We start from the raw sequence: 6,000 nt of genomic DNA, 5'->3' as shown, positions 1-6,000 counted from the left end.
TTCAGAGAGGGACATGGTCATGGATGAGGATCTGCAGCGTTGGAACCAGTCGTGATTATAGACCTGCTTGCGATGTGGCTGTTTAGTTCCAGTGGTTTGCTTCTAGGGGCTTGTTGACTTAAAAGAGACAATGTGGGGGGTGTGGCCATTCGAGCCAGCTCTTCGGAGTAGTGGGCTAAGATTCTGGGAAATTGCTAGGAGGAAGGATAGATACAAGGTAAGGGCATGTGGGGGAGGGTTTGGGTGGTGGTGGTGGTGGTGGGGGGGTGGTGTTTCTGTGCGGTAAGTGGGAATGTGGAATGCCATAGCACAGCGAGGCACTGCTGGAGAAGGTTGTGAATAGGTCAGCAAAGGTTGGCCTGGAATAGGTGTCCTGGGCAGGAGCCCATTACCTTGACTTGGGGTCGCCAGATAAGATACAGGCTGCCTGGTTACATTTGAATCTCAGATCAACAGTGAATAATTTTTGTATATTGTGTGGAACATACTAATATTTTTTTAAAAAACTGTTGTTTATCCAAAATTCACATTTAACTGAGTGTCCTGTATTTTTATTTGCTAAAACTGGCAACCCTGGCCTGGACCGTGTGGCTCAGTTGGTTGAGCGTCGTCCCAGGCACCAAGAGGTCGCAGGTTTGATTCCTGGTCAGGGCACATGCCTGTGTTTGGGGCTCGATCCCTGGTGGGGGGTGTGCTGGAGGCAGCTGACCAATGTTTCTTTCTCATCATTGATGTTTCTCTCTCTCCCACTCTGGGTAAATGTTATCTTTTTAAGGGAAAGTTTTTGTTCTCTTTTTAAAAATTTTTTATTTAATGATTTTAAAGGGAGATAAAGAGAAACATTGACCTGTTCTACCTATTCATGTACCCATCAGTTGACTCCTGCAAGTGCCCTGACCAGGGATTGAATCCACAACGTTGACATGTTGGGATGATGCTCCAACCAATTGAGCTACCTGGCCAGTGCTGTATTTTTTTTTTAATCACAATTAAAAAATAATAAACTTAGTAAAATAAAATAATAAAAGAATTTTGATCAATATTAAAGGATATAAAAACGTGAAAGTCCTCCTCATATTCCTTTCTATTCCCACTCCTCAGAGGTAATCACGGTTTAACATTTCTTTCCAGAAGCATTTATGCACATACAAGCATATACATGTGTCTGTTCTTTGCTTAGCAAATATATATTCGACAATTAAATTACCTTTAGTAATAGCAGGCTACCAGACCCCAGATCCAAAATTAGAGGCACCAAAAGTAGGGAACTTACTTACATTTAACTTTCTTTAGTGGGAACACAGAAATTGGACAGGAACGTCTACTGCTAGTATTCATGAAGTAACTGTCCATAAACAGCTTATGCACCATAACACAGACCACGTAAAATGAAATGTAAGCGCTCTACAGCTTTTTCTAAGTTCTTAAGATTACGGGGAATAATTTACAGACAATGTGCCCTTTGTCAGGGTGTCATTCAATGACTTTGGTGTCTTTTTTAAACACGATTATCATTGCCTGCTGCTTTTCTGGTTATTCTATTTCAATGACTATTTCTGGTTATGAAGGTATTACATGCTCCTTATAAAAGAAAACAACTTGGATAATTCAGAAAATAAAGAGAAAGCAAAATACATCAGTAATTGCCCAGTCCCTAGAAAGCCATTATTACCATTGTCTCTTTTTAAAAGCGCATATGCATTTATTCATCTAGAAACACAAAAGTATGTAGAAAATAAAAATGGCCCACAATTTCCATGCTCATCTAGACAATCCTTGTTGGATTTTAAAAATAGCCCTGGGCCCTGACCGGTTTGGCTCAGTGGATACAGCGTTGGCCTGCGGACTGAAGGGTCCCAGGTTCAATTCCGGCCGAGGGCATGTACCTTGGTTGCGGGCACGTACCTCGTGGGGAGTGTGCAGGAGGCAGCTGATCGATGTTTCTCTCTCATCGATGCTTCTAACTCTCTATCCCTCTCCCTTCCTCTCTGTAAAAAATCAGTAAAATATATTTAAAAAAAATAAAAATAAAAATAGCCCTGGCCAGTGTGGCTCAGTTGGTTGAGCATCGTCCCTGTGCACCATTTAGATTCCCCCGGCTGGGGCACATGCCTGGATTGGGCTCAGTCCCTGGTAGGGAGCATGCAGGAGGCAGCTGTTCGATGTTTCTCTTGCAAAGGGAGTGGAAGGGAGAGAGGGAGGGAAGGAAAGAGAGAAATGCATCGACACATTGGTTGCTTCCTGCATGTGCCCTGACCTGGACCGGGGATCGAACCTGCAACCCAGGTATGTGCCCTTGACTAGGAATCGAACCTGAGACCCTTCGGTGGGGGTGGGGACATGCTCTAACCATTGATCCACACCAGCCAGGACCAATTTTAAATTTTCTGGTAAACAATCTGTTGCTTTTTTGAGGTGTGTTTCCCATCATTGTAGAAATTCACACAAAGGTCGGGGGGGGGGCAGTTTGCAGGAGGAATCAAGTGAGATGTTGATTCTTTCTTAGGATCTGCTCTTCAGATTCCCCAGTTCTGTCTGGAAGAACAGGATTCTGGGCTCCATCCCCTTTTCAACAACACTGATTATTAGGGCTTTTTCTTTATCTCATTCTTTCCTCCTAAGTCTCTGGAGAGTCTGGGCAAGTATTTTAGTAAGTAAACACTGTAAGTCTGACATTTATGAAATACTCAGAACAGGAAGAACCCATAAAAGTGCTGCAAAGGGGTGGTTGGCCCTTGTGTTGGAGCAGCTGGCCTGTTCTCCCTCAGCGCTGCTGTCCCCATCCTGGGCCGCAGAACGGCCTGCATCAGCGCCCCCTGCATCCATGAGGATGTGTCAGGGGTCCCGCATGCAGGTTCTATGTGAAGGCTCTGCGGAGGATGCAGGGATAGAAAGCAAGACTGGGTGTTGTGATGCAGTTGCAGAAAACAAGGCCCTTACATGTGGTCAGATGAGTGTTCCAAGCAAATAGTTCAAGGGGACACACCTTCTAAGACTGCGTTTCCTCACCTGTGAAGTGGGACTAGCCATAGGGGGTGTGAGGGTCACCTGTGATGCTGTGTCAGTGCCCAGCCCCCAGGCAGCCCCATAACTATAGGGGTGTGAGTTCTAAGGCATCATAGAGGGGGTGCCTGGTGCTGGAAGAGTGATATTTCCACTGATACATCTAGAAAGGCTAGGAAGGAATCTAGTTGGATTGGGAATATAGTCCACATTCTTTCTTTGGATTATTCTTCCCGTTGTGCAGCTAGAAAGAAATTTCCACAGGGACCACATGCCATGGGGCATGTCTCAACTGCAGCTGGTTTCCAAACCCCAAAAATCAGTCAAATTCCAGATTCAACGCCAGTTACACAGAACAGCTGTGGGCCAGCCAATGCTATGTTTACTTTTTCCCCCTCCTAGCCCAACAACAACCATCTAGCCTGCTTTAGTCTTAGGCGGCACTGCTATTTCTCACTCAACAAACATTAAACACCATGAATGTTGTAGGCACCAGCTTACTCGCTGGGAAGGTGACACTGTGAAGGGCAGCCCTAGCCCCTCTTCATGGCCCTGACGCTGCCTGTGGGGGGCAGAGCGGCTCTCACCAGCTGAGTGCTGAGTGCCCTGTGAGGGACCCCCCACCCCCACCCCCCACCCCCGCCGAGGCTGGCTTTCTGGAGCCCTAGAGGATGTTAGCAGACACAGTGGGGGTGAAGTTATAAATGAGGACAAGGTCCAAGGGCGAGAACCATCAAGGAACCGAAAGACATCCCTAAGGTTGGAACCGATAGGGGAAGATGGGCCCAAAATGCGCTGGAGAAGCAAGTAGGGGACAGACGGTTGAGCCAAAGCTCCAGGGGTGAGGAGGGACTGGAGAAGGACAGCCGGAGGAGTGGAGTGACCGTTGCTAGGATCCAGATGATGGGATGGACAAGGAGATGCGTTTGGAGGTGGCAACCTTGAGAGTTTGCCCCAAGGACTGGATGAGAGTGGAGAGCGGCTGCAGCGTTTGGACAGGTTCAGGCCTGGGACTAGTGAGAGGGCACGATCCTCTCGTGACAAAGCCACGTGCAAGTCCCAGCGCACTTATAGCCAAAGGCTATGGTTGTACCCTAGTAAGCTTGACCTTATGGTCCGAACCTGTGGTCCCACGTGGCTGAGTGATACGGGCTGCGGGAGGTGCAGCAAGTAAACAAAGCTTGACCAGGTGCATGTAATTGAGTAGATTTGAAACCCACGAGAACCTTGTAAACATCTTGACCACGCCCTTGGAAACTGGCTATAAAATAATAAAATAAAGACTCAGCTTGCAGGCCGTGGCGCTCTCTCTCCATCACAGCAGGCAGCGTGCCGCCCAGACCCAGCTCTCTTCTCTGGTCTTTCTTAATCCTTCACCGCCCCCTCAGGCTCACCGAACCTGGCTGTGCTGGCTCAGCACAGATGAGTGATGAGGAAATGTGATGGCCGCAGGCATATCTATCAAGAAATGTGGCTGTGCCCTAGCCGGTTTGGCTCAGTGGATAGAGTGTCAGCCTGCGGACTGAAGGGTCCTGGGTTCAGTTCCGGTCAAGGGCACATGCCTCAGTTGCAGGTTCCTCCTCAGCCCTGGTCGGGGCACCTGCAGGAGGCAACCAATCGATGTGTTTCTTTCACACTTATGTTTCTCTCTGTCTTTCCCCCTCTCTTCCACTCTCTCTAAAAATTAATGGGGAAATATCCTGGGGTGAGGATTTTAAAAAGAAAGAAGAAAAAGAAAAGAAATGTGGCTGTAAAGATGTGGGGCTGGTGGCCAGAGGGTGGGTTTTGTTTTTATTTTTAAGGCCGGAAAGGTCTGGGCCATGGGAAGAAGGAGATAGCAGGGGAGAGGGTTGGTAGGTGGCAGGGTGATGTCCTCAGGAGGTAGGAGGCACTGGGGTTCAATGTAAAGGGGAGGGGTTGACCTTTGGGGGGAGGACCCAAGAGCACTGGTCAGAATGCAAGTGGGGCTCCGCATGGCCTTAAGGGTGGGTTTTCAGACTGAGAGTGAAGTGGGAGGGAGAGGTTACTTGGGAGAGGAGAGGTGGGGTGGAGTGAGGAGGGCGCACTTCAATGGCCGGAGAGGCAGGCGCCCCTGCATCCTTGCTGTGAGCGCCCAGTAAAGGTTGGAGACCACAGCTTGGTAATGACGCCAGCCTGGGCAACCCTGAGAGTCTCTCCTCTAATGGCAGCCCTGCCTCCCACCACCCCACTCCTGTGCTGAGATCCTCAACCAGAAATGACCCCAGATGACAGAGGGACAGGTGCCTCATGACCAGATGCAGTTTCCTGGGATGAGCTTCCTACAGTCCTCAGGGGAGACCTGGGACAGAGGCCTTGCCGTGGCCTCTGGGGTGAAGGTGGCTCCTTCTTTCGGAGGCAGCCAGGCTCAGGCTCAACCTGGAGGAAGTTCCTGGGGTCAGGCTGGAGAGGGGCAGACAGGGAGTTTATTTTTAAACCCAAGTGGGCACTACAGCTGCCAGGGAGAAGCAGACGGTTCTTGAGGAGAATAGAGATTGGCAGCTGGTCAGACACTTGTCAGGAAGCCTGTAGGCTGCCAAGTGGGCAGGGGTTCAGGTGGCAGAAGGCCAGGGCTGTGCACGAGGGGTCGGAGTGGGGGGTGGGGCAGTTAGGACTTCAGAGCCCAACCGAAGCGTTGCCTAAGAAGGCAGTGGGGGCCCCCGGCGGAGCCCAGCGGCCAGGGCTGCCCGAGACAGCACAGGGCCAGAGTGTGCTGGACGCTGCCGTCCTTATCCCTCCACCCCGGCTCGGTCTCCATTCATGGTCAGATGGACCCTGTGAAGAGCTTTGTGGAAGAGCAAAGGGCAGTCAAGCGTGAGGGGTGTCAGGTCAGCATGCTGAGGGGGGCTGAGTGGCACCTTGTCCCCTTATAAATAGCCGTGCTGGAATGCGGCGTGTGACAGGGTGGAAGGCTCTCGCCAGCGCTCTGCGTGGAGGAGATTCTCCACGGCCTCCTGGGCCCGCCACCCCCTGAGGCAG

This window comes from Myotis yumanensis, unplaced genomic scaffold (assembly GCF_028538775.1).
Source record: "Myotis yumanensis isolate MYYU_CA2020_CCGP unplaced genomic scaffold, mMyoYum1.0.hap1 SCAF_16, whole genome shotgun sequence".
Classification (NCBI taxonomy): domain Eukaryota; kingdom Metazoa; phylum Chordata; class Mammalia; order Chiroptera; family Vespertilionidae; genus Myotis; species Myotis yumanensis.
This window is presented reverse-complemented; position numbering follows the sequence as displayed.